We start from the raw sequence: 26735 nt of genomic DNA on the forward strand, positions 1-26735 counted from the left end.
TTATTAGTTGTAAGAATATTGGCGATGGGGGAAAAGAAAGACTTGCATTTATATAGCGCCTTTCACGACCATCGGATGTCTCAAAGCGAATTACAGCCAAGGAAGTACTTTTGGAGTGTAGTCACTGTTGTAATGTGGGAAACGCGGCAGCCAATTTGCGCTCAGCAAGCTCTCACAAACAGCAATGTGATAATGATCAGATAATCTGTTTTTGTTATGTGGGTTAAGGGATCTGTTACGTCCACTTGAGAGAGCAGACGGGGCCTCAATTTAACGTCTCATCCAAAAGGCAGTGCAGTGCTCCCTCAGCACTCTAGATTTCTGTGTTCAAGTCACTGGAGTGCGATTTGAACCCACAACCTTCTGATCCAGAGGCGAGAGTTCTGCCCACTGAGTCACAGCTGACATAAATTACAATAATCACAAAAAGAATGAAAGGAAAGATTGGATTTTTAAAAAATTACACAGAGGATGGGTACAAGCCACAAACCAAAGTCTATTAACACTTTAAAGAAAGCATTAGATTATTGCTTGAAGAGGAGTAATATTGAAGGGTATGGGCCGGGGTTTAGGATTAGGATTAGACTAGCTGCCATGTGGAGAAAAGATACTGACATGGACGATGGGCTGAATGGACACTTTCTGTGCTGTAACATTCGATGGCGGAGATTGTCGGCTGCAGGCTGTCTGTTTCTCGCCTGGAAGATGCAAAGGCTGGGGGGGTATCTTGAGCGCCCATTTGCCCACCTGAATCAACTTTCAGACGAGTCTTTAAATGGTCACCCGGTACTCCTGCTCAGAACAGGCCGGGGGCTGCTTGGCTTTGCCGATGGAAGCCCTTCACCTGTGGTGGGACCACCTCCACCCCTTGCCCACGCCCTCCCCACCCCCCTCCACCACCCCCTCCCCTCCCCTCCCCCAAACCCTCTCCTCCTCCAGCCCCTCCCCTCCCCCACCCCCTCCCTGTCCCCTAGTCCTCCCCTCACCCATCCCCTCCCCTCGCCCACCCCACCACCACCTCCCCCAACCCCTCCCCTCCCCCCCCATTTGCTCCCCTCCCCTCGACCACCCCCTCCCTGACCCCCATCCCTCTCCTGCGCCCTCCACTCCCCCTCCCCCACGCCCTGCCCTCCGCGCCGTCTCCCCTCCCTGTCCCGCCTCCCCTACGCCCTCACCCCCCCATGCCCTCCCTTTCCCCCCCACATCCTCCCCTCCCCCACCCCCTCTCCTTCCCCTACCCCCTTCCCCTCCACTACGCCACCCCCCCATGTCCTCCCACTCCCCCTACCCATCCTCCCTCCCCTACGCCCTAAACCCCCCATACCCTCCCCTGCTCCTCCCCTACACCCTCCCCCATCCCCTTATCCACCGCCTCCCCATCCCCCTCCCCCTCCCCCATTCCCTTCCCCTCCACTATGCCTTCCCCCCCACGACCTCCCCCTCCCCCTCCTCCTCTCCCCCTCCCACACCCCCTCCCCACCCCCATCCCCTTCCCCTCCCCTACACCCTCCCCCTCCCCCCCACCCCCTCTCCCTCCCCTACGCTCCCCCTGCCCCCCCATGCCCTCCCACACCCCCAACCCCTCCCCATTCCTCCACCCGCCCCCCATGCCCTCCCCTCCCCCCCACCCTCCCCCTCCCCATTCCTCCACCCCCCCCCCACGCCCTCCCCTCCCCTCCACCCTCCCCCTCCCCCACCTCTCCAATGCGCTTCACAGGAGTGTTAAAAGACAAAACAAATAACTTTGATACCGAGCCAATTAAGAAGAAATTGACCAAAAGCTTGGTTAAAGAGGTAGGTTTTAGAGAGGCGGAGAGGTTTAGGGAGGGAGTTCCAGAGCTTGGGGCCCGGGCAGCTGAAGGCACGGCCACCAATGGTTGAGCGATTATAATCAGGGATGCTCAAGATGGCAGAATTTGAGGAGTGCAGACAGCTCGGGGTAGGGGGGTGGGGCGGGTTGTGGGACTGGAGGAGATTACAGAGATAGGGAGGGCGAGGTCATGGAGGGATTTGTAAAAATGGATGAGAATTTTGAAATCGAGGCGTTGCTTTACCGGGTGCCAATGTAGGTCAGCGAGCACAGGGGTGATGGGCGAGCGGGACTTGGTGCGAATTAGGACACGGGCTGCTGAGTTTTGGATGGAGGCATGGAGAGGCTGAACCGGTAATCCTTAAAGGGGCGGGACGAGGGGGGGGCGGGCTCTCCAAAAAAGGTATGTTTTATTTTTGTGCATGTTCTTTTTTGTGAGGCCCAGGAGTGTCCCACTGAGCCCCAGCTGAAAATCTTCCAGACCGATAAGTGAAAGGATCGTGCCAGAGACACTTTAAACAAAACGGGAAGTGGGCATGGCTGCTGAACACCAGAAGCAACTCCGCTTCGAAAGGGAGCCAGCGCAGTTATTCCACATGAATGGTCATTGCCAGACCATTATTGGTATTGTGCATTCTAAAATACAGGTTTAACAGAATGGTAAGTACTTTCTGCTGGTGGACTGAAAGGTTTATTATTAGGGAGGTGGATTTTATCATTTCAGTCTGCCATTTTGTTTGATATTTTAAACCTCTAAGCTGGCTGTTGCTGTAAATCATGATTCAGCCAGGTTTTATTACTGCCAACAGACTTAAGTCAATACATTTCATCTCACTTTTTTTCAATTTATGAGGGAATTTGTGATATTTAACGAGTTTAAGCCCTAGTGGGAGCATTGATTCATCACGAAGCAATACAAATTATGTTTTCTGATACTGCTGTGTGGTCCATTAGCATTACATTATATAAATGCACTGATTCGCTTGGGGAAAGGCAATGCTTGAAATGTTTTTGTGGACAAAATGTACTCATTCTTGGGATGTGGGCATTGCCAGTCGCCCCGGATACAACTGAATGACTTGCTGGGCCACTTCTGAGGGCAATTAAGAGTCAATCATGTTGGTGTGAGACTGGAATCACATATCGGCCTGACTGGGTAAGGACAGCAGGTTTCCTTCCCTGAAAGACATTAGTGAGCCAGTTGGGTATTTATGACAATCCATGGTCACTTTTACTGATATCTTAATCTCCAGACTTTGATTTCAAACGGAATTTGAAGGCTCAAACTACCATGGCAGGATTTGAACCCATGTTCTACTGGATTATCAGTCGAGGCCTCTGGGTAGAGTACCATAACCATTACCCTACCATACCCAGTATGTTTGTGGATGAAATAATTTATATATTTCTTCTCTCACAATGCAAGCCACCTGCTCCATCGCAGTACACAAGAGTGGATGTGCGCTTGAAGTGCCGTAACCTACAAGGCTTGGGACCAAAAACTGGAAAGTGGGATTAGGCTGGATAGCTCTTTGTCGGCCTGCGCGGACAGGATGGGCCAAAATCGCCTCCTTCCGTAAATTTCTATGATAAGAGTGCCAAGCCTTAGGAAGTTGGAGAAACGCCAAGAACTATACACAGCAGGGAGATGGTTTCCTCTCCTGGGTATGAAATGGGAATGGACAACAAACAGGAAATAAGTAACAAAAAAGACACTGATCAGAAAAAGTGATACTATGAGCCCCGAAAATCCACAATTATTGGGTAAAATCAATCCCGGCCTCCAGGTGTGGCTGACAGGGGAATCACCCAATTATCTCCATTTTGGCCGGCACTTGTGGGGTCCCTATATGCAGCCTAAAAATAATCTTTGTGTCAGCCAGTGGCTCAGTTGATAGCACCCTTGCCTCCGACTCATGAAGGTTGTGGGTTTAAATCCCACTTCAGGGCTTGAGCGCAAAAAATCTAGGCTGACACACCAGTGCAGTACCAAGGGAGTGCTGTGCTGTCTTTCAGATGAGATGTTAAACCGAGGTCCCGTCTGCCCTCTCAAGTAGACGTAAAAGATTCTGTGGCACTATTTGAAAAGCAGTTCTCCCTGGTGCCCTGGCCAATATTTATCCCTCAACCAACATTACTAAAGCAGATTTCTGGTCATTAGCACATTGCTGTTTGTGGGAGCTTACTGTGCGCAATTTGGCTGCTGCATTTCCCACATTACAACAGTGACTACATTTCAACAAGTACTTCATTGGCTGTAAAGCGCTTTGGGACGTCCGGTGGTCGTGAAAGGTGCTATATAAATGCAAGTCTTTCTTTCTTTCTCTTGATCGACCCCTTTAGACAGAAACTCGAGGGAGATGAGGCTGGGTTCTGGGTGAGGGTTGATAGGAAGCTGCTTGGGAAACCCCTCACCCATTGTTGGGCAGACCCTGGATTTTCCAGATGCATGGGGCAGCTGGGCATCAGAGATGTGCCCACAATGGTGCTCGTGCATGCCAACCAAGTGAAAATTAGGTGCCCTCCCACAGACCTTGCAACTTCTGTCGGGTGTAATCCAGATGGAGCCAGTGGCACCATATCCTATTTTTAGACCCAAGCGATTCAGTTAAATATCATGTCGCATTCCACCATTAAACAATGATGTAATTTGTATTTAATAACTGAAGAGCAATTCATTTCATTCTGCTACTTTTGGCATTAAAACAAATGTAAAATACCAAAAACAAATAATATTATTTGACTATTATTTGAATAAAGCAGCTGCTTTTAATACTGCGATAATAATCCGAGCAAAATTTAAACTGCAAAAATAAGTGTTTTAGAATTGGAAAATTTCAAAAGTAAAAATATTTCAGAAACTAAACATGAGAATGGAACGCACATAATACTTAGCAGATTTGTGTCAGATTACTCTGTCTGTTATCTTATTGGAGCTGTTCCCTTCTGTGTCTTACTGATCGTTGGGAGGCTCCATCACGTGAAGGTTCCTCACAGAATCACCCGAAGCCCAGTCTTGAGAATAGACCACAGGGGGAATCCTAGCTCTCCCAGATTGGTAGGAATGGAGCAGGGATGCAGTTAAAATAGAGCGGTTCCTTTTCCCGCCCTGTTCTCGCTGATTCTCCATTGTACCACCGCAGTTTTTGGTGGCAGATAAGAATCTTGCCGGGACTCCGTAAAAAGAGCGTGTGAGAGAAGATTGTGAGTGTGCAAGAGAGTATGTGAGAGGATTGTGAGTGTGCGAGAGAGTATGTGAGAGGATTGTGAATGTGCGAGAGAGTATGTGACGATTGTGAGTGTGCGAGAGAGTATGTGAGAGGATTGTGAGTGTGCGAGAGAGTGTGAGAGAAGGATTGTGAGTGTGCGAGAGAGTATGTGACGATTGTGAGTGTGCGAGAGTGTATGTGAGAGGATTGTGAGTATGCGAGAGAGTATGTGACGATTGTGAGTGTGCGAGAGAGTATGTGACGATTGTGAGTGTGCGAGAGAGTGTGAGAGAGGATTGTGAGTGTGCGAGAGAGTATGGGGGTAAATTGGGCTGTGTAGCACCCATTTTTTAGGTACTATATGCAACATCCTATTGCTCGAAAATGGGGTCATATATCAGCGCCCACATTTCCGATGGATAGTGTGCTAGACACCATATTGGTAAAGGGGATTGCATCTAAAGCCCGTCGTCATCATGCAGAACAGGTAGATCATGACGTCAATCAGTGTGCAAGACTTGTTTGACACTGGCACTGCCATTTTTGAATATCCCTCTCCAGCTAACACCCTGTCTGAACCTTGCACAGCTCAACATGATGTTCAATGGAATGAAGGATCCACTTCCCCCATCTGGCAACTGCTGCAACCACAACTGCAACCTCAAAGCAGGTCAAGGCCAGCATTGCCTGTGGTTGTCAAGGTGACCGTGGCTCTTAACTTTTATGTATCTGACTCCTTCCAGGCTGCTGCTGGACATATAAGCAACATCTCGCAGTTTGCAGTACACTGCTACATAAGGGAGATCACTGAAGCGCTCTATATGCAGAGAGACAGCTTCATCTCATTCCCTCTTACCAGAGACGGAAGACAGAGCGAGCGCAAGAGTTTGCCTGGATTGCAGACTTCCCCATGGTTCAGGGTGCCATTGACTGCACACACATTGCCTGCAAAAATAAACTAATCGCCCTTGTGCATTCCCTTCATGCTTGTCCTCCTAGTGCTCCTACACAGTGCTGGAAGGCTTCTGACCGTCAACTGAGGTGACTACAGGTGGCCTTGGAGGGCGGCCTCAAGCAGCTCTGGGCCTAGAAGGCTCGGCTTCAGACTGCACCATCTTGGCCTGGGCTGCAGTAGTTTGGCCAAGCTGGCTGACATCAACAGCAAGGGCACTGGCAGAGCGGCAGGGGTGGGAGCAGGAAGGCTGTTATTCTGAGAGAGGGCAGCAGGTTCGTGCTCCATGGAGCCACTGCCACTCTCCCAGGGCGACGTCTCAGCAATCCTACTGATCTGTTGGAGAACAGGTTGATGAACTGCTGAGATGCCCCTTTGAACAGTTGTATCCAATGGCAGCAGTCTGAGCTTGCGAGTGTGTGAGAGAGTATCTGAGAAGGATTGTGAGTGTGCGAGAGAGTATGTGGTGAAGGGTTGTGAGTGTGCAAGAGTGTGGGAGAATATGCGGAGAAGGTTTGTAAGTGTATCAGAGAGAATGTGCAAGGGTGGGATTGAGAGTGTAAGAGAGAATAAGTAAGAGTCTGAGGGAGGGACTGTCACCTTCATTTTCGGTGGTTTTCTCACGGTACAGTTGTTTTTGTGACAGAAACCGCCCGGCGAAAGTTTCCCCCTTACCTTTTGAATGGGACCGCCAACTTCGCGAAATGACCGCCAGGAGCAAACCGCCGACATGCACCGCCAAGAGTAGCACCAGGGCGTAAGTTTGGCCTCAATGGAAGCCCGTCCAGATCGTCAAGGGAACCACCCATGGGAAGCAGCCTGAAACAGTGCAGTAGGTGAGTACTCTGCAAAGGAAGGTAAGTTAAAGGTTCTTTATTTATTTTTTAAATTGTCAAATGGCGATTAGCTTTAAAACCATCTTGGGAATGTTTTTTTACTTTTAATTTTTTTTTAGGTGAAAAAACATATTTTAAGTTTTCCCCCCTCCCTAGGCCCAACTGCAGCCTCGGACTAAATTTATATTATTTTTTTAAGAACTGCCCGTTCTTGCTAGTTTCAGCTGTAACCGCCCCAAAACCTGGTGTAAGACCCATTTTCTCGCTGGGGGTTTTACTTCGCTCATTAATGGAAAGTTTCGCCGGTATTAATTGCTGAAGCTTAATGGTCTTTTCTGGGCGGCAATCGGGTGGTGAGGGCTTTGGGGAAAGTCTAGCCCTATGAGAAAAGGACTGTGAGTGTACGAGAGAGTATGTGAGTGAAGGGGATTGTGAGTATGTGTGACGAAGTATCAGAGAAAAGGTTTGAGTGTATGAGAGAATGTGAGAGCAAGAGTTTTTTTTATTTGTCCTGGGATGTGAGCGTCGCTGGCAAGGCTGGCATTTATTGCCCATCCCTAATTGCCCTTGAGAACCTCCTTCATGAACCGCTGCAGTCTGTGTGGTGAAGGTACTCCCACAGTGCTGTTAGGGAGGGAGTTCCAGGTTTTTGACCCAGCGATGATGAAGGACTGGTGATATATTTCCAAGTCAGGATGGTGTGTGACTTGGAGAGGAACTTGTAGGTGATGGTGTTCCCATGTGCCTGAAGCCCTTGTCCTTCTAGGTGATAGAGATCGCGGGGTTTGGGAGGTGCTGCCGAAGAAGCTTTGGTGAGTTGCTGTATTGCATCTTGTTGATGGTACACACTGCAGCCATGGTACGCCGGTGGTGGATGGGGTGCCGATCAAGCGGGTTGCTTTGTCGTGGATGGTGTTGAGCTTCTTGAGTGCTGTTGGAGCTGCAATCATCCAGGCAAGTGGAGAGTATTCCATCACACTCCTGACTTGTGCATTATAGATGGTGGAAAGGCCTTGGGGAGTCAGGAGGTGAGATACTCAGAATACCCAGCCTGTGACTTACTCTTGTTGTCACAGTATTTATGTGGCTGGTCCAGTTAAGCTTCTGATCAATGGTGGCCCCCGAGGATGTTGATGATGGGGGATTCAGCAATGGTAATGCCGCTGAATGTCAAGGGGAGGTGGTTAAACTCTCGCTTGTTGGAGATGGTCATTGCCCGGCACTTATGTGGTGCAAACCTTACTTGCCACTTACCAGCCCAAGCCTCTTTAGGGAGCAATTCTCTTCCCTCAACTTCAGTGAGGACCAGTGCATGAGACATCTCCGTTTCACAAAAGAGGTTGTGACTGAAATTGGCCGACTGCTGCAGCCACACCTGGTCTTGCTGCATGTGGACACAGACTGCTTCATCATCTGAGCAATGGAGAGTCTGTGAAGGAGAGTGTACAGACAATTTTGAACGTGTCATCGGGGGTCATTTTAACCACAAGGTGGGTTTAGGTTGAGTGGGATGTTAAAATTTTAAAAATCTCAAACCTGACCCCAACCAGCCCACATCAGGTTTCAGCAGAGGCGGGACAAGTGCTGGCTCCCTGGAGGCGGCTTGGCCATTTATATATTGTAATCAAGCTGCATGTCTCAGATTGAATCTATCTTCCAGGGTTAACTATGGCCAGCCGGGTTTTCCGGGCTCGGGACACGTGGTAGCTAATGGGAGGCAAGGACAGCTTTGGGGAGAAGATAAGAGCCTTTCCAGCACTGCTTGTGGGCCAGGAGGAGCAGGAATGCGCCTGCCCCCGCCCTGCGACAACCCAAGGAAACCTGCTTCCCTGCCCACGATCGGAACCCCCACCCCTGGGATCTCCCCCCCCTCCCCAATCGGAACCCCCGCCCCTGGGATCTCCCCCCTCCCCCTCCCCCTCCCCCCACTTGCCGATCGGAACCCCCGCCCCTGGGATCTCCCCCCTCCCCCCACACGCCGATCGGAACCCCTGCCCCATGGATCTCCCCCCCTCCCCCCACACGCCGATCGGAATCTCCGCCCCCACGATCGCACCCCTCCCCCCACCTGCCGATCGGAACCCCCGCCCCCGGGATCGCACCCATCCCACCTGCCAATCAGAATATCCGCCCCCGGGATCGCACCCATCCCCCCACCTGCCGATCTGAACCCCTGCCCCCGGGATCGCACCCGTCCCACCTGCCGATCGGAATATCCGCCCCCGGGATTGCACCCACCCCCCCACGTGCCAATCGGAATCTCCGCCCCCAGGATCGCACCCCTCCCTCCACCTGCCGATTGGAACCCCAGCCCCCGTGATCGCACCCATCCCACCTGCCGATCGGAATATCCGCCCCCGGGATTGCACCCACCCCCCCACGTGCCAATCGGAATCTCCGCCCCCAGGATCGCACCCCTCCCTCCACCTGCCGATCGGAACCCCAGCCCCCGTGATCGCACCCATCCCCCTTCAACGTTTCCTATAAGCTGCATGGCCACGCAGCCGCGCAGCTCTCTGCTCTCTGCCATGTTAAAGTTCGCGCATGCGCAAAATGTGAATGGGCCACGCACCCAAACAAAAAAGATATGGAGCAGATTGTCCCCCTGCCAAGATCCGGCCATTCCTCTGTGATATGTTCCTTATGACATCGCAAACACATGGACTACAAGATGGCTCGACAGGAACTTGTCATCATGTTGGGACCCAGGAACGGCGAGGTCGGGGCCCAGGAGTGGAGCGAGATCGGGGCCCAGGAGCGGAGCGAGATCGGGGCCCAGGAGCAGAGCGAGATCGGGGCCCAGGAGCGGAGCGAGATCAGGGCCCAGTAGCGGCGAGGTTGGGGCCCAGGAGCGGTGAGGTTAGGGCCCAGGAGCAGAGCAAGGTCGGGGCCCAGGAGCGGCGAGGTCGGGGTCCAAGAGCGGAGCGAGATCAAGGCCCAGGAGCGGAGCGAGATCAGGGCCCAGGAGTGGAGCGAGATCAGGGCCCAGGAGCGGAGCGAGATCGGGGCCCAGGAGCGGAGCGAGATCGGGGCCCAGGAGCGGAGCAAGGTCGGGGCCCAAGAGCGGCGAGGTTGAGGCCCAGGAGTGTAGCGAGATCGGTGCCCAGGAGCGGCGAGGTCGAGGCCCAGGAGCGGAGCGAGATCGGGGCCCAGGAGTGGAGCGAGATCGGGGCCCAGAAGCGGCGAGATCAGGGCCCAGGAGCGGAGCGAGATCGGGGCCCAGGAGTGGAGCGAGATTGGGGCCCAGGAGCGGCGAGGTCAAAGCCCAGGAGCGGAGCGAGATCGGGGCCCAGGAGTGGAGCGAGATCGGGGCCCAGGAGTGGAGCGAGATCGGGGCCCAGGAGTGGAGCGAGATCGGGGCCCAGGAGCGGCGAGGTCGAGGCCCAGGAGTGGAGCGAGATCGGGGCCCAGGAGTGGAGCGAGATCAGGGCCCAGGAGCGGCGAGGTCGAAGCCCAGGAGCAGAGCGAGATCGGGGCCCAGGAGCGGAGCGAGATCGGGGCCCAGGAGCGGAGCGAGATCGGGGGCCCAGGAGTGGAGCGAGATCAGGGCCCAGGAGCGGCGAGGTCGAGGCCCAGGAGCGGAGCGAGATCGGGGCCCAGGAGCGGCGAGGTTGGGGCCCAGATGTGGAGCGAGATCGGGGCCCAGGAGCGGCGAGGTTGGGGCCCAGGAGCGGCTAGGTCGGGGACCAAGAGCGGCAAGATCGGTTCCCAGGATCAGCGAGGTTGTGGCCCAGCAGCGGCGCAGCCTGTAGCGGCAGCGGGGTCGGGCCCAGGGAAGGTGCAGCACAGGCCAGCAGTGAGGACGTGAGACCCACACTGCGACCTATGAATTCCAAGGACATTAGGAGAATGTGTGTGTACTAGGCCAGTGTTTGGTCAACAGTCGTCTTGGTTAACCCTTGCCACTGGACCAAGACATTGCTCTGTCAAGGCTGTGTGGTGTCTGGGGTGCAATGGCCTCCCCACGTTAAAAGAATTCATGCATCTTCCACCCTTCAAGATGTAGTTCGGGACCTGGAATGTCAGGTCCCTCATGGAAATACCTGAGAATTCATTTTTTCGGTGTGGAACCGGGTCATCCTCAACACAAGGGACTGCTTAAAACTATTGTCACATGATCCTTTTATTATATACAGCAGGAGTTGCATTACCACCGTAGACCATAGGTGCAGTAGTCCACTAGAGGGGGCTCTATATTACCTCCCCATGCCACCACTAACCCAGCTGCAGGCTCTCCGCCTGCTCCTGGCCTGCGACCTCCTCTGGAGCACTCCCCACCCGACAGGGAGCCAAGCCTGCCAATCCGGGCGGGGAAGCTGTTTGAAATAAAAAATGCTCGTTGTGACCGTAAAACTGCACAGCGAGCAGGGGAAACCCAGAAACTTGAGCTCTGGGTGTCCTAGCCAAAGCTCCTTCCACCTCTGCTCACAAAACCCACGCCAGTAAACATTGGGGCCTAGTGTCTAAGTATCCCATAAATCCGCCAGTAAATGTGCACCAGATTACACCACTTCTACATGAAAATTTGCAAATTTGTACCAAAAGTGCATGATGTGATTCTGTAAAATAACAGCCCACTTTTTAAGTCCAAGCTGGAGGATGCCACAGAATAGCTCTCACTGTGGACCTTCAAACATGGTGAGCTGCCTTAACTTTGGCCTTCTTTCAGTGTGCCATTAGCTTGCAAATGTGTTTGTTTCCCAGAAGCACAATAGGAACGCACAATTGTGTTAAAAGTAGCATTTCGAACTGAGCACAACAGATGTCCAATTGTTGAATGTAGTTATTCCAGATGAGATAATGAAGTTTTGAACTATAAACATAAGACAAGAAGCTTATGCCAAACACAGAGCTCCAGATGGCCCCTCTTCCCTAGATACCAAGCTGTTGGTTAATAATTTTATGCCCAGCACCAGATGCAGATGGTGACTTAGCTGGCGTTCAATAGCAAGCAATCAGGAAGGCAAATGGAATGTTGGCCTTTATTGCAAAGGGGATGGAGTATAAAAGTAGGGAAGTCCTGCTCCAACTGTACAGGGCGTTGGTAAGACCATAACTGGAGTACTGCGTACAGTTTTGGTCTCCTTATTTAAGGAAGGAAATACTTGCATTGGAGGATGTTCAGAGACGGTTCACTCAATTGATTCCTGAGATGAAGAGGTTGTCATATGAAGAAAGGTTGAGCAGTTTGGACCTATACTCCTTGGAGTTTAGAAGAACGAGAGGTGATTTTATTGAAATGTATAAGATTCTGAGGGGGCTTGACAGGGTAGATGCAAAGAGGATGTTTTCCCTCGTGGGGGAATCTAGAACTAGGGGCCATAGTTTCAGAATAAAGGGTCGCTCATTTAAAACAGAAATGAGGAGGAATTTCTTCTCTCAGAGGGTTGTGAATCTTTGGAATCCTCTACCCCAGAGAGCTGTGGAGGCTGGGTCTTTGAATATATTTAAGGTGGAGATAGACAGATTCTTGAGCGATAGGAGAGTCAAGGGTTATGGGGAACAGGTGGGAAAGTGGAGTTGAGGCTAAGATCAGATCAGCCATGGTCTTATTGAATGGCGGAGCAGGCTCGAGGGGCCAAATGGCCAACTCCTGCTCCTATTTCTTATGTTCTTATGTTCACTCTGGCTTGGGTTTGGGAGCATGCTATTCTTCTAACTGTAATTCCCATACTCCACGTCCTGGCAAAATCCTCTGGAAACGTCCGTGTCCATAGAGATCCAAGCGGTGATTAAAAAAAGGTACGTCCGTAAGCACATAAACTGCAAGCTATTTCATTCAAATCATGTTAATTATTTAAGTCTAATTCAAACCCGTTAATTAAGTTACGTCCCATGTACCATGCAAGAGAAATGGTACAATTCTGGGCTCCACACTTCAGGAAAGCCTTAGAAAGTGTCATGTATGCAACCTTTATGTAACAACACTGCAATACTGTATCTACGTAAGAAATGCACACCTTGACCACAGGGGGTGAATTTGTGGGAGACACTCCTCACCTGGTCATCCATGTATATAAAGGGAGGTCCCACGTAGGGTCATCACTTCTTGGTCCTGTGAATAAAGGTTCAGGTAATGGAGTGACCTTGTCCATAGAATGTGCCTCGTGTGGATTTATGATATTGTGTAAGAACTTTACATTGGCGACGAGAAACAGGAATTAACGACCCACGAGAATGGCCACCGGCAGCACAGATGAACGGTACTGTGTTGGTGAGGACTGGGACGATTTCAATGAGAGGCTCCAGCAGAGTTTTGTCACGAAGGATGGCTGGGAGACGCAGCGGCCGACAAACGAAGGGCTCATCTGCTGACCAGCTGTGGACCTAAGACTTACGCGCTCATGAAAGACCTGCTAGCACCCGAGAAGCCGGCGGACAAAACCTTTGAAGAGCTCAGCAAACTAATCGGTGAGCACCTCAAACCGGCAAGCAGCGTACACATGGCCCGACACAGATTCTATACCCACCAACATCGGGAAAGACAGAGCATACCGGATTTCGTTGCAGACCTCCGGCGCTTGGCCAGCCTCTGTAAGTTCACAGACGCCTGCAGGGAGGAGATGCTAAGGGATTTCTTTATTGAGGGCATCGGTCATGCTGGGATTTTCAGAAAGCTAATTGAGACCAAGGACTTGACCTTGGAAGCGGCGGCATTGATGGCTCAGACTTTTATGGCAGGGGAGGAGGAAACCAAGATAATATACGCGTGCAATTCTGCCTCCATGGATCAGGGAGTCAATATCATAAATGCGACACAGAGCCCCGCAGGCAGGCAAGGGCAGTTCAACACACCCCAGGCAGCAATAGACCCAAGAGTAAGTCTCCAACAGAGACAATGACAGGCTGAATGGACATTTACGCCCCCCTAAGGGACAATGCAGCCCGGGATGGGACCATTGACACCCACTAACAGGGTGCTCAAGAGCAGTCAAAGGGACAGTCAGCCAGGAATGCCTTGTAACAGCTCTTTTGTTCACAACAATGAGAATCTCAGTTCATGCTGGAGGTGTGGGGCAGACATGCTGCCAGGACTTGCAGGTTCCAACAGTTCGTCTGCAGAAATTGTAACCTCAGTGGCCATTTAGCCAAAATGTGCAGAAAGCCTGTAACCAGGCTAATATACGAGGCGGATGGACCAGAAGAGGGGTCTGTGAGGCAGGTTGACGCTTGGGGCAAATCAATGGATGCTGAAGTTCAGCGGGTTCATGTGGCAAACATTCACAGCTCATATACCAAAACGCCACTTATGATGATGAAAGTCCTATTAAACGGCATCCCTGTATGCATGGAGCTGGACACGGGGGCCAGCCAGTCACTCATGAGTGTTCAACAATTCGAAAAGCTGTGGCCACTCAAAGCCAGCACACCAAAACTAGAACGCATTGAGAAACAATTACAGACGTACACCAAAGAAATCATTCCAGTGCTAGGCAGTGCAATGGATTGGTGAACCGGCTGCCGCTCTGGATTGTCCCGGGCAATGATCCCACACTGTTGGGGAGGAGCTGGTTAGCTGAGATAAACTGGAAATGGGGGGATGTGCACGCCATGTCATCTGTGGAGCGAAGTTCATGCTCACAGGTCCTACAGCAATTTGAGTCACTATTTCAACCTGGCGTTGGGACGTTCAAAGGTACCAAAGTAGTGATACGCATCACCCTGGACGCCAGACCAGTACACTACAAAGCCAGAGCTGTGCCATATGTGATGCGGGAGAAAATTGAGAGCGAGTTGGACCGGTTGTTGAGAGAGGGCATCATCTCGCCCGTTGAATACAGCGACTGGGCGAACCCCATCATTCCCGTCCTAAAAGCGGATGGCTCGGTCAGGATCTGTGGCGACTACAAGGCCACTATCAACCGGGTGTCCCTACAAGACCAATACCCGCTCCAGAGAGTGGAGGACCTTTTTGCCACGCTGGCAGGCGGCAAGCTGTTCATCAAGTTGGACCTCACTTCAGCCTACATGACCCAAGAACTGGCCGACAAATCTAAACTACTGACCACCATCACCACGCAAAAGGAACTGTTTGTTTACAACAAGTGTCCATTTGGCATTCGATCAGCGGCTGCGATTTTTCAAAGAGACATGAAAAGCCTGCTCAAAGCCATTCCTGGAACAATCGTATTTCAGGACAACATCCTCACCACCGGTCGTGACACCGAGGAACACCTCCACAACCTAGAGGAGGTGCTATGCTGACTGGACCGGGTAGGCCTACGACTCAAGAAGTCTAAGTGTGTGTTTTTGGCTCCTGAGGTCGAGTTTCTGGGCAGGAGGGTTGCTGCAAACGGGATTCCGCCTACCGAATCCAAAATGGAGGCGATTCGACGAGCGCCCAGGCCCTGCAACACATCGGAGTTGCGTTCATTTCTGGGACTCTTGAACTATTTCGGGAACTTTCTGCTGAACTTAAGCACATTGTTGGAGCTGCTACATGTGCTCCTGCGTAAGGGTTGCGATTGGTTTTGGGGGGACTGTCAGGAACGGGCTTTCAATCGGACGCGGAACCTACTTTGTTCAAATAAGTTGTTGACCCTGTACAACCCCTGTAAGAAATTGGTTCTGACATGTGATGCATCGTCCTATGGGGTTGGGTGCGTGTTGCAGCTTATGCCTCCAGGTCGCTCTCTCAAGCGGAACGGGGATATGGGATGGTTGAGAAGGAAGCACTCGCATGTGTCTATGGGGTGAAAAAGATGCATCAGTACCTTTTTGGCAGGAGTTTCGAATTAGAAACGGACCACAAGCCGTTAACATCCCTGCTGTCAGACAGCAAGGCTGTCAATGCCAATGCGTCAGCTCGCATACAGCGATGGGCTCTCACTCTCGCTGCGTATGACTACACCATCTGGCACCGGACTGACACTGAAAATTGCGCTGACGCGTTCAGCAGGCTTCCATTGACCACCACTGAGGGGGCAGCGGAGCAAAGCACTGAGATGGTCATGGCTGTCGATGCCTTTGACAGCGCAGGCTCCCCATCACAGCCCGCCAGATCAAAACCTGGACCAACAGAGATCCCCTCCTATCCTTGATTAAGAAATGTGTCCTGACGGGGGATTGGGCGCCCGCACATGGAGCGTGCCCTGAGGAGGTCAGACCGTTTCACAGACGGATGGATGAGCTCTCCATCCAAGCCGACTGCCTACTATGGGGCAGCCGGGTAGTCATTCCCCAGAGGGGCAGGGAAGCATTCATCAGGGAACTCCACAGCAAGCACCCAGGCATCGTACTGATGAAGACCATTGCCCGGTCACATGTGTGGTGGCCGGAAATTGATTCAGACCTGGAACACTGTGTTCACAGGTGCACGATGTGTGCCCAGCTAGTTAATGCCCCCAGGGAGGCCCCGCTCAGCCCGTGGCCCTGGCCCACCAGGCCATGGTCACGTATTCACGTAGACTACGTGGGCCCGTTCATGGGAAAAATGTTTCTCATTGTGGTTGATGCGTACTCGAAATGGATCGAGTGCATCATTTTGAATTTCTGCATGACATCCACCATCGTGGAGAGTCTATGTGCGGTCTTTGCGACCCACGGCTTGCCGGACATCCTTGTTAGCGATAATGGCCCATGTTTCACAAGCTACGAATTCCGGGAGTTCATGTCGGGTAATGGCATTAACCATGTTAGGACAGCACCATTCAAGCTGGCCTCCAATGGCCAGGCGGAACGTGCGGTCCAAATCATAAAACAAGGCTTGCTCCGGATTCAAGGACCCTCCCTTCAATGCCGCCTATTGCGCCTGCTGCTGGCCTGTAGGTCCCAACCGCACTCGCTCACGGGGGTCCCGCCCGCGGAGCTACTCATGAAACGAACACTCAAAACTCGGCAGTCCCTCATTCATCCAGTCCTATCCGACATTGTTGAAGGCAAGTGCCAGTCCTAAAACGAGTACCATGACTGAAATTCAAGGGGGAGATGTATAGAAATTGATGACCTCGTATTTGTTCTCAATCACGCTTTGGGGCCCAAATGGCTTGAGGGTACTGTAATAGACAAAGAGGGGAATAGGGTCATAATGGTTAAACTTAACAATGGGCAGATATGCCGCAAGCATCTGGACAAGTAAAAAAAAGGTTCAGCATGGACACTGAGGAACCTGAGGAAGATCATGAGATGGTATTTACACCACTGCCAGTGAACGAGCAACAAGAACATTCAGCAGCATGCACAGTCCCTGCGGTCAGCCCGGGCAAGCCGGAATCACCACAGGTGACAGACATGCATACCAAGGCTCAACAACCAGAGCCCCAACTCCACGAGAGAGCGCAGACCACCCAAGAGACTTAACCTATGATCCCAATAAGATGTTGAGGGGGAGGTGATGTCATGTATGTAACCTTTATGTAACAACACTGCAATACTGTATCTACGTAAGAAATGCACACCTTGACCACAGGGGGTGAATTTGTGGGAGACACTCCTCACCTGGTCATCCATGTATATAAAGGGAGGTCCCACGCAGGGTCGTCACTTCTTGGTCCTGTGAATAAAGGTTCAGGTAATGGAGTGACCTTGTCCATAGAATGTGCCTAGTGTGGATTTGTGGTATTGTGTAAGGACTTTACAGAAAGGGAACAGAGAAGGTTTACCAGGATGTTATGAAGAGAGGTTGGAAAAGTTAGGACTGCTCTCCTTGGAACAGAAAAGGTTAAGAGGTGACCTAATAGAGGTTTTCAAGATGATGAGAAGTTTTGTGAGTAAATAAGGGAAAACCGTTCCCCTTGGTGAGTGGATCAATAACCAGAGGTCAAAATCGTTGGCAAAAGATCGAGAGGGGAGATGAGGAGAATCTTTTCACAAAGAGTTGTCGGGATCGGGAACGCTCTCCCTGAACAGGTGGTGGAAGCTGATTCCATAAATGGCTTTAGAAGGGAGTTGGACAGATATTTGAGGATCAGAAACTTGCAGGGATGCGATCATAAAGCAAGAATGTGGCACTAAGCATGACTGTTCTTTCAAAGAGCCAGCTCATGCACGACGGCAGAATGGCCGCTTTCTGTGCTGTATGATTCTATGATTCTAAGAGGCTGAGGGGGTTATTTTGGCCAAAGGGTGAAAACAGGCGTTGAATGGGTGCAGTGCTATCAGACACGCCTGTTTGAAAGCTTGGTTTAGCATGCAATTTTGGTACTAATTGCCAAATACTCTAATTTGAACTTGCCAGGAGGCACAACATCAGACACCTGTGCTAATTAGACGCAATTTTTGTGGGGCAGTATATGTCGGCTCCTCGCCCCTACTTCCACTGAAGGTGTGGAGTGCTATGGCTGGCACACAGAGGCACGTTGCAGAATGGCTCAGAGACCGAGGGAGTGGGCGCACAGGTTCTCGGACATGGCACTGGAAGTCCTGGTGGAGGGGGTCCAGAGAGGAGGGATGTCCTGTACCCACAGGGGGGCAAGGATGCCACCTCGCCCACCTGCCCCTCTCTCCTGCAGCAGCTGGTGCTGCTCTGCCTGGCCTCATGTCATCCTCCCATTCCTCGTCCAGACCGAGGGGGCCCCTAGCAAGCTGGGCATTACCAAGCACTCCCTTTCTCCTGGTGACTCCGAGAAGGTGCCCAATAAAGTGGCTCACAGCACTTACTCTTTTTAGGTGAAATCCTCAGAGAATTTCTCAAATAAATGTCGTTCGAGTGTTGGTGACGTCATGACAAAGTGTCCCAGAAAGTCTTTCGATGTGTTTCAGAGGTTCTCTTCACAGGTCCAGCAGCAATCAACATGAAATGTTGAGTATCCTTTTAAGTAGTGTTTGAAATCCACATTAACGTCGTGTTTACTCCTGTTAGGAGAGGGCGTTAGTTGAAGCGCAAGCTACTAAAATTCCAGTGCAGCCTCTTTAAGGAGTGCTAGGAGTTCCACATTTTAAGTGGAAATCAGCCCTATAACGCGCATCCTGCCGGCTGTTTCTAGCGCTAGCTTCAATTCCTTTACCAAGATGGCGCCTGCGCTAAATGCGGGCGAAACCGGCGTTTCAGCTCAAGACCCCATCTTGGCCATCTCGGAGGATTGTTAGCCCCTGAACGCGCTGCTAAAATCGGCCCCGAATCTGCTCATTTATCAGGTCATTTCCATTACGTAAAATCCATTGATAAGAGCATCGGGAAAATCCTCTACATAGACTCTGGTCACCAGTAATTTCCCTATCATTGTTTATAACAGCAATCAATGCATTGGTCTACTCTTAGAATTCCTAAAGAAATTGATGAGATGAATTCTGTGACCTCTTTAGGATGGGAAGAACTCAAGATCTGGAAAACTTGTAAGAACAAACAGTTAGAGAAGGTGAAACTCGCTACTACAAGGAGTAGTTGGGGAGAATTGCACAGATGCATTTAAGGGGAAGCGAGATAAACACGAGGGAGAAAGGAATAGAAGGATAGGCAAAAGCAAAACACCACGGATGCTGGAAATGTGAAATAAAGGCTGAAAATGCTGGAAACACTCAGCAGGTCAGGCAGCTTCTGTGGAGAGAAAAACAGAGTTAACGTTTCAGGTCCATGACCTTTCATCAGAACCGGAATACGGTAGGGATATAACAGGTTTTAAGCAAGGTACACAGGCAGCGAAAGGGGGGAGGGGAGGGATTAAAAAAAGGGGGAAGGCAGGAGAGATTAAGTGACAAAAGGGATGATGGTGTGAGGCAAAAGGGGATGGTAATGGTACAAGTAAAGAAACAAAAGATGAGTCGAAAGGAGGTGTAAATGGCAACAGCAGAATCATTACCAGCACTTGCTGTCCGAAAAAGGGCAGTGGTTATAGTCTGAAATTGTTGAATTCAATGTGGAACCCAGAATGCTGGAAAGTGCTTAACTGTAGGTGATCATCATCATCATAGGCAGTCCCTCGGAATCGAGGAAGACTTGCTTCCACTCTTAAAATGAGTCCTTAGGTGGCTGAACAGTTCAATACGAGAACCATAGTCCCTGTCACAGGTGGGACAGAGAGTCGTTGAGGGGAGGGGTGGTTGGGACTGATCTACCGCACGCTCCTTCCGCTGCCTGCACTTGGTTTCTGCATGCTCTCGATGACGAGACTCAAGGTGCTCAGTACCCTCCCGGATGCAGTTCCTCCACTTAGGGCGGTCTTTGGCCAGGGACTCCCAGGTGTCAGTGGGAATGTTGCACTTTTTCAGGGTGGCTTTGAGGGTGTCCCTGTAATGTTTCCTCTGCCCACCTTTGGTTTGCCATGAAGGATACAGGTAGAGCAGATGAAGTATGGTGGGAGGAAGCTTATGTGGAGCGCAAACACTGCTATAGATCAATTGGGCTGAAAACATCTATGTAAAAATGAATCGATCTGCTAAAAATTCAAAACAAAAAGGAAAGAAACACACTTGCGGCTCTTTTCTTTAGAACTTTTCTTTGTTTTGTCTTTAGAAATAAATATTTAATGTAGTGTACTCAGCTATTACAGACAATTCCTCTTACTACTCTGTGACAACTGGGAAAATGAAAAGCAAGAGAAAATGATTAAATATGCAGAAAGAAGAAAAATAAAGATGATTAATATTTCATTATATTCCGCTGAGTCGAGTTTCTATGAAGGATTCAAACAGGGTTTGAAGGGTTTTTCTGCGGTATTGGAGCTTAACTTTTAAGACCTCTTATGAGGACGCCTATTTGATTAAATCTCACCAGTTCCTTTGCTCTCACTATCGTTCAGGGCTGTGCTTTCAACATTTTCTCAGTCAGCCTGGAGAGCTGGCAAAGAAAAGTTTCAGGTTCCATCCATGTAGTGGAGTTTAGGACACAACCTGTCCTCTGGGACATCGACAACAATGAATCAGTTCATTGCATTTGGAGCATGTTGATCATGAATGTGGCCAAAAGCCCCAGGCCGAGGAATTACTCCGTTTGTTATAGTTACGTCATAGGTAAATTAAGTTTTAATGTGCAGGAATTTGTGGTTTGTGCTTTTTGCACTGTTCCTCACAAGTCCTCCCACCTTGGAGTAGGTGTCGGGATTAGTAAATAGTGATTCCGTTAGTAATTTATCAAATCCTTGTTAAATGGCGATTAAGCTTATCTTGTGCAAAAATCCTCAGCCTTCACGTTCCCAAGTTTTGTGTGCCTGTGACGCACATTGAAAGCTAGAGCAACCCCATTGGAATGAGCTGGAATAGTTCTACAATGGGTCAGAGAAGCAACCTGGCTATAATGAGGCCCCGTCTGCTCTTTCAGGTGGACGTAAAAGATCCCGCGGCACTACTTCAAAAGAAAAGCAGGGGAGTTCTCCCCGGTGTCCTGGCCAATAACTATCCCTCAACCAATATCATTAAAAAACAAATTATCTGATCATGTCTTGCATCGCTGTTTGTGGGACCTTGCTGTGCACAAATCGGCTGCTGCGTTTCCTACAATACAACAGTGACTATAGATCAAAAGTTAATTCATTGCCTGTTAAGTGCTTTGGGATGTCCTGCGGTCATGAAAGATGCTATATAAAAGGTGCATTGGGGGCTAATTTGGATAGCTCCTGAAAACAGGTGAGGGGATCACGATGCACGATTACCCCTCGTCCATTTAATCATCATCATAGGCAGTCCCTCGAAATCAAGGATGACTTGTTTCTACTCTAAGGGCTCAATTTTGGCCAGGAGTTGCTCCGTTTTTTTTTGAGCAACTTGATTTTTCTGGAGTATCCCCATTTTGCACATTCAATTTGCGCCAGTGTAAGTGAGTTAGTTAGGATTTTTTTAGTTTAGTTTTTTTTCTCAAAGTGGGGTGTTACCAGCCATCTACGCCCGTTTTGGTCATTTAGGCCACTTTGGCCAGCTAATAGTTACTCCAAATCTACTTAGGCCAGCGTATGTGGCCACTTCAGAAAACCCTTGCAGAGAGTTAAGAAATCAGCGCAGGTACGTACATCGGAGGCCGGCAGAACTTAATGACTTGACTAAAGAATGTGAATAGGATCAAACAGCTATACAGGACATCAGATGACAAACTTCACAAAGTTACTTTACTATACAAAAAAAGCATTCATGGAAGCTTAAACTACAAAAATAAAAGAAGTAAAAGATAGTTGAATTAAATTGCCCTAATCTCATAACTAATTTAAACAACTATTTGTTTACAATGATTATGCTGGGCCAAAATTGAGTCCATATTATCTAAATGAAGTCTATTTCAATAAATAAGATATTCTCTCAGTGTTCCTCCGTCATTTATGTTCTTCTTTCACAATAGCACCAGGTGAATAGGCTTGAGAAATGGTCACCGGTATTCGCAAGAGACAAAACATATTTACATAATTTTTTTCAAAATATCCCAAAGTCCACAAAAATGACAAGCCATTAAGAAAGTTCAAAAATAGCTACAGTGCATAAAATTTCAAACCTGAGGTCATTCGCACCAGAAGGCCACTCAGCCAGGGCTAAGGGCGGGCATCGGGTCCCAAACACACAGCGGCTGCAGCACGCACACAGAGAGGCTGGGGGCGAGAAGCTACTGCGCATGTGCGGACACTCCACTGCGCATGTGCAGACGTCCCAGCACTGTTTTCAGCGCAGGTCGCTGGCTCCGCCCCTGACTCCATTGGCTACGCTGCGCGACGACCGAGGAGAGGCCAGACAGCGGCCAAAGTGAGGAGCGATTTTTTTGGCGCGTTTATCAATGGAGAAAAGGGGCACATCTCTGATAGGTGCGTCGAAAAAAGGGGTGGGCCAACTTTGAGCCCAATAAGTGAGTTCTCAGGTGGCTTAACAGTCCAATACGGGAATTACAGTCTCTGTCACAGGTGGGACAGACAGTCATAAGAAGATAAGAACATAAGAACATAAGAAGTAGGAACAGGAGTCGGCCATATGGCCCCTCGAGCCTGCTCCGCCATTCAATAAGATCATGGCTGATCTGATCATGGACTCAGCTCCACTTCCCCACCTGCTCCCCATAACCCCTTATTCCCTTATCGTTTAAGAAACTGTCTATTTCTGTATACCTTTGGCATTGCTGTAAGTAGGAACTGCAAGTAAATATATGTGATCTTTATTATCTAAGGAGAGCTAGATAATTAAATCGGCTATTTGCTGAGTAGCTGCTGGGTGTGTTGCGCTAAGATTTAGAGTTTAGTTCTACTCGATGGTTGCGAGTGTAACTAGAGGGATGGCAGGGCAGCTCAGTCCTGTGGATTGCACATTCTGTGGCATGTGGGAAGTTCCGGATGCTTCATGCAGCCGGGACTACCACGTGTGCAGGAGGTGTCTCCAGCTGCACCAACTCGAGCTCCGTGTTTTGGAGCTGGAGTGACAGCTGGGGTCACTGCGGTGATTCCGCGAGACTGAAAGTAACGTGGATAGCACGTTTCTAGAGGCGCTCACCCCACAGCTTAAGAGTGTGCAGGCAGAGAGGGTGTGGGTGAGGGAGTGGCCAGACAGAAGAGGAGGACTAGGCAGGTAGTGTAGGAGTCCCCTGAGTCCACCTCGCTCTCCAACTGGTACTCTGTTCTGAGTGTGAGGGCGATGGTGGCTCTGGGGAGCGCAGCCAGAGCCAAGTCCACGGCATCACGGGTGGCTCAGCTGCACAGGGCGGGGGGAGGAAGAAGAATGGAAGAGCTATAGTGGTAGGGGATTCAATAGTTAGGGGAGCAGACAGGCGTTTCTGCGGCCGCAGATGTGACTGCAGGATGGTATGTTGCCTCCCTGGTGCCAGAGAGTGGTGAACCTGTGGAATTCTCTACCACAGAAAGTAGTTGAGGCTAATTCACTAAATATATTCAAAAGGGAGTTAGATGAAGTCCTTACTACTCGGGGGATCAAGGGTTATGGCGAGAAAGCAGGAAGGGGGTACTGAAGTTTCATGTTCAGCCATGAACTCATTGAATGGCGGTGCAGGCTAGAAGGGCTGAATGGCCTACTCCTGCACCTATTTTCTATGTTTCTATGTTTCTATGTCACCGAGCAGCTGCAGGACATTCTGGGAGGAGAGGGTGAACAGCCAGAGGTTGTGGTACATAGCGGTGCCAATGATATAGGTAGGAAGAGGGATGAGGTCCTGCAGGCAGAGTTTAAGGAGCTAGGAGAGAGATTAAAAAGCAGAACCTCAAAGGTAGTAATCTCTGGATTACTCCCAGTGCCATGAGCTAGTGAGTACAGAAATAGGAGGATAGAGCAGATGAATACGTGGCTGGAGAGATGGTGCAGGCGGGAGGGCTTTCGTTTCCTGAGGCATTGGAACCACTTCTGGGAGAGGTGGGACCTGTACAAGCCGGACGGGTTGCACCTCAACAGAGCCGGGACTAATATCCTCGGTGGGGGGGGGTGGTTTGCTAGTGCTGTTGGGGAGGGGGATGGGAACCTGAAAATAGATTCAGTAGGGAGGGGAGTAAAGCTGGAATTAGCAAGCATAAATAAAGAAAGTGAGTTTGAAGGAGAGAGGAAACAAGCAGGAGAAAGGGGTAAAAAAACAAACTTAAAGGCACTTTGTCTAAATGCACGTAGCATTTGTAACAAAATGGATGAGTTGACGACACACATTGAGACAAATGGGTATGATCTGACGGCCATTACAGAGACATGGTTGCAAGGTGACCAGGACTGGGAATTAAATATTCAGGGGTATCTGACAATCTGGAAGGACAGACAGAAAGGAAAAGGAGGTGGGGTAGCTCTATTGATAAAGAATGGAATCAATGCAATAGTAAGAAACAATATTGGCTCAAATGAAAAGGGTATTGAAACAGTTTGAGATAAGGAACAATAAGGGGAAAAAGTCACTGGTGGGCGTAGTCTATAGGCCCCCTAACAGTAGCAACTCTGTTGGTCAGAGCTTAAACCAGGAAATAGTGGGGACTTGTAAAAAGGGAACAGCAGTAATCATGGGTGATTTTAACCTCCATATTGATTGGACAAATCAATTTGGTCAGGGTAGCCTTGAGGAGGAGTTCATAGAGTGCGTAAGGGAAGCGTTCCTTGAGCAGTATGTAACGGAACCAACCAGGGGGCAGGCTATCTTAGATCTGGTCCTGTGTAATGAGACAGGATTAATAAACAATCTCCTAGTAAAGGATCCCCTTGGAATGAGTGATCATAACATGATTGAATTTCAAATTCAAATGGAAGGTGAGAAAGTTGGATCTCTAACCAACGTACTAAGCTTAAATAAAGGAGACTATGAAGGTATGAGGGCAGAATTGGGTAAAGTGGACTGGGAAAATAGATTAAAGTGTAGGACGGTTGATGAACAGTGGTGTACATTTAAGGAGATATTTCACAACTCAAGAAAAATATATTCCAGTGAGGAGAAAAGGGTGTCAGAGAAAAGATAGTCGTCCGTGGCTAACTAAAGAAATAAAGGACGGTATCCAATCAAAAACAAAGCCAAAACTAATGGGAGGACAGAAGACTGGGAAGCTTTTAAAAGCCAGCAAAGAACGACTAAAAAAATGATTAAGAAAGGCAAGATAGACTATGAAAGTAAACTAGCACAAAATATAATAACAGATAGCAAGAGTTTCTGTAGGTATATAAAAAGGAAAAGAGTGGCTAAAGTAAATGTTGGTCCCTTAGAGGACGAGACCGGGGAATTAGTAATGGGGAACATGGAGATGGCAGAAACTCTGAAGAAATATTTTGTATCAGTCTTTACAGCAGAGGACACTAACAATATTCCAACAGTGGATAGTCAAGGGGCTATAGGGGGGAGGAACTTAACACAATCACAATCATGAAGGAGGTGGTACTCAGTAAGATAATGGGACTAAAGGCAGATAAATCCCCTGGACCTGATGGCTTGCATCCTAGGGTCTTAAGAGAAGTAGCGACAGGGATTGTGGATGCATTGGTTGCCATTTACCAAAATTGCCTGGATTCTAGGGAGGTCCCAGCAGATTGGAAAACTGCAAATGTAACGCTCCTATTTAAAAAAGGAGGCAGACAAAAAGCAGGAAACTATAGACCAGTTAGCCTAATATCTGTGGTTGGGAAAATGTTGGAGTCCATTATTAAAGTAGCAGGACATTTGCAAAAGCAAAATTCGGTCAGGCAGAATCAGCATGGATTTATGAAGGGGAAGTCATGTTTGACAAATTTGCAGGCGTTCTTTGAGGATGTAACGAACAGGGTGGATAAAGGGGAACCAGTGGATGTGGTGTATTTAGATTTTCAGAAGGCATTTGACAAGGTGCCACATAAAAGATTACTGCACAAGATAAAAGTTCACGGGGTTGGGGGTAATATATTAGCATGGATAGAGGATTGGCTAAAAAACAGAGAACAGAGAGTTGGGATAAATGGTTCATTCTCTGGTTGGTAACCAGTAACTAGTGGGGTGCCGCGGAGATCAGTGCTGGAACTCCAACTATTTACAATCTATATTAACGACTTGGAAGAAAGGACTGAGTGTAACGTAGCTAAGTTTGCTGATGATACAAAGATGGGAAGAAAAGCAATGTGTGAGGGGGACATAAAAAATCTGCAAAAGGACATAGACAGGCTAAGTGAGTAGGCAAAAATTTGGCAGATGGAGTATAATGTCGGAAAGTGTGAGGTCATGCACTTTGGCAGAAAAAAATCAAAGAGCAAGTTATTATTTAAATGGAGAAAGATTGCAAAGTGCCACAGATTGCAAAGTGCCACAGGGGGTACTTGTGCTTGAAACACAAAAGGATAGTATGCAGGTACAGCAAGTGATCAGAAAGGCCAGTGGTATCTTGGCCTTTATTGCAAAGGGGATGGAGTATAAAAGCAGGGAGGTCTTGCTACAGCTATATAAGATATTGGTGAGGCCATACCTGGAATACTGTGTGCAGTTTTGGTTTCCATATTTATGAAAGGATATACTTGCTTTGGAGGCAGTTCAGAGAAGGTTCACTCGGTTGATTCCGGGGATGAGGGGTTTGACTTGTAAGGAAAGGTTGAGTAGGTTGAGCCTCTACTCATTGGAATTCAGAAGAATGAGAGGTGATTTTATTGAAACG

This window comes from Pristiophorus japonicus, chromosome 16 (genome assembly GCF_044704955.1).
Source record: "Pristiophorus japonicus isolate sPriJap1 chromosome 16, sPriJap1.hap1, whole genome shotgun sequence".
Taxonomy (NCBI): Eukaryota; Metazoa; Chordata; class Chondrichthyes; family Pristiophoridae; genus Pristiophorus; species Pristiophorus japonicus.